Here is a 3058-nt window from a genome sequence, read left to right as displayed (position 1 = left end):
TAGAACTCATAAGTTAAAAAAAAAATTCTGCCTACCCTAGATAGAACAGCCTGATAATCAATCCAGTCTTCATTCATCTTGGAAAAACATAAAGGAAGGGATTTGTCCAACTGATTTGAATATTTCTTTTATACATTTCTAGAAGATAACTATGTAGTGGCTTAATCTTTCATTTTCTTCAAATGAAAAATTAATCAACATAAAAAGATGAAAGTGCCATAGAGACAACACATACATATAGTATTTACAGTTTTACTCCTGGCAATGGCCAAACCCAAGGCTTCCTGGTTCCTCCAGTCTGTCTGAACTGTGTTCAATGCATAATTGTGGGCAGAAAAGGGGCTTTGTGTCTTCTCCATCCTGGGGCTAGCCACGGGGGATGATTTCAGCCCCTACTGTAGCCTCTGTCCAGCAGCTGAGGCTTATGGATATGTAGAGGGGCCTATGCTGTGCCTCCTTTTCCTTGAACAAGGACCCTAAACATATTCCAGCTACCACTCAGGAATTTCCCTCTATAAGGTACTTTAAGAATTCTCAATGCACGGGTTAAGCCTCATTAACCCCCTGTACCATCAGAGTATCAGGGTCAAAAGTCTGGTCCACATTCCAATAGGTTTAGACTTGGTCATATGCAGCTGGTCAATTTTTTTGCACCCACATAGAATGACACTAAATTGGATATTGCATGTAAAGGGTGAAGACCCAAGGCCTTGATCCAAAGCCCACTGAAGTTTGATGAATCTTACCACAGACATCAATAGGCTTTGGATCAAGTGATCAATAGGCTTTGGATCAATAGGCCCCAAGTGATATGTAGCCCTTCTCCTCTCCCTCGTCCTATTCTTCTTCCTCAGTCAGCAGCCCTTTCCCTTTCCTTTTTAAAAGTGGCTAATATTTCTCTCCCTTCCTTTTCTTTATATATAGGGCTAATTTTGGAGACAATGCTAATTTATACCAACTGAGGATTTGGGCCAATATTCCAAAAAGCATTTCAGGCTCTCCAGCAATAATATAATCCATAATCATTGTCTTTTCTTTCAACAAATAAATCGATTAAATACTGGGAAACAAAACTGCCTCAAGAAATACAGGTCTCTATGTAAAAGAATAAATGGACACAAATCAGACGTCAAATGATTTCAAGGTCTCTTTAGGTGACCCCTTTGAAACCTGTTGTGTCTGTGATACATCTTTGTAAGTTGGAGCATCAGGTTTTATCTTTGTCTGCAGGAGTCATGCTCTACAAAGGAAGACTATTTGCAGAACCTATTAATTCATTCTCATACTGACTGCAGAAGGCTGATGTCTCTACTGAGAAGGCGCGTACTGGTATGAGGGGTTAGTTTATTTTTAATTTGAAAGGGATCCCAAATAGACTTTTATAAAGCACAATTTGCTTTTACGTTTTGGCATTACGCCTACAACTGTTTATAAAATCATGCAAGGAAGTAATCTCTCTTAACCAATATGGTTCAGACATATTTGCAATGTTAATTACACTGTTGGTCTGACATTTCAATGACAGTCCTTCATTGTAATCAGCTGAGAGATGGTGCTTTAACTTACTCAGTGCAGGTATAAACTCCTCCAAAGTGCATGTAACAAGTCTGGAAATTATAAACATAGCAAGCAGTCATTTCCCCAGAGATCTTGGATTCTGACTTTCACAATGAGCTCTCGCTTATAGCAATAAAATGCTGGAATTCTACAGGGCAATTATCACTAAATTATAATTACAATAATGGATGTGCTAGTCACTCTAGCAAGACCAATATCCTGAAAACAATCACCTAAAAGGACACAATGCAATTTTTGCTCTGACACACTGAAAATGTTCAAATATGCCTGTGATTTTTGTAAAACAGTAATATGCATTTTTGGTATTTTCTAGAGAAGTGCTTGTTAACCCAATAATAACCAAATGCTTGTTATTCTATGAATATTTAGTATACTGCAGCATGGCCCTGTGCACTGGAATCTCATCTCTGAATTAGCTGACTGGTGAACAGTTGCATGAAGGCTTTTCAAAAATACATTTTTGGAAGTAAATTTCCCAACACGAAAAACAGCTGTCGTAAAATGTGTTGTGACAAAAATATCCCTATGTAATGCATTTTTAATAAATATTCCAGGCACCGTGGGAAGTACTGGAGTGATCAGGTTTAGTCTAGCCTGTGTCACATTGCAGTAAATATCCTTTATGTTTAGGATGTCCATGTGTAATTCAATTTTTCCCATTCCTGTGCATATTCTAGTTTTGTGCACATTTGAACACTAGGAGCTCAATTCAATACAAATAGTCTATTCCAGACTCCTTGGCTAGGCTATGGCAGATTCAATGGCAGATTTAACAGTTTAACCAAATCCCAGTTTGCCGGTGACCCCCTGCAGGCAACATTAAACAGTGTGCCATGCTGTGTCCCATGCACCTTCCACTCTAAAACCAAAGAGGCTTCTCATCCAGCAGTTACTGAGGAATGAAACTGGAGAGTTACATCATATTCAGGGGCTGTCCTGAAATCCTTCCACCCTGGTGCAATCCCCTCTTGACCTTTCAAAGGAGGCAGCGCTGACAGTTAGCTGAGACAGTTTCAGAGAAAAAAAAAGATTTCAAAATATTTCAAAAATATTGAAATTAGAGCAGAGAGAGGACAGAAACAACAGGGCTTTTCTCAAACCATTCCAGGCCTAAAGAGCCTTCTTCCAGATCTTCACATCTATCAATGTATTCCTCTCTAATTTAGACCAGTTTTAAGCAGGTGTAACTCCTTTGACTTCAAACGAGTTACATCTGTTTTATACCAGTGTGAGTCTAAAAGAGTCAGAGTCTGAAAATTGTAACAAAAGGCAAACAACCCTGCAACAGAGAGGAAAATGACCTCCTTGTCAAGAAGCAATGTTTGTTACTAAAAAAAAGATTTTGTATTTGGGCTACCAAACCTAGACCCTGTTCTGGTAGCTGTACAGAGTAATTGCCAGAGCTAAAATAAATTTGATGCACTGCTCTGGAACATCCATTAAACTGTCTGTTGATTCAGGTATAATGCTAAACAGGCTA

Source organism: Chelonia mydas, chromosome 2, assembly GCF_015237465.2.
Source record: "Chelonia mydas isolate rCheMyd1 chromosome 2, rCheMyd1.pri.v2, whole genome shotgun sequence".
Classification (NCBI taxonomy): Eukaryota; Metazoa; Chordata; order Testudines; family Cheloniidae; genus Chelonia; species Chelonia mydas.
Note: the sequence above shows the minus strand (reverse complement) of the source record.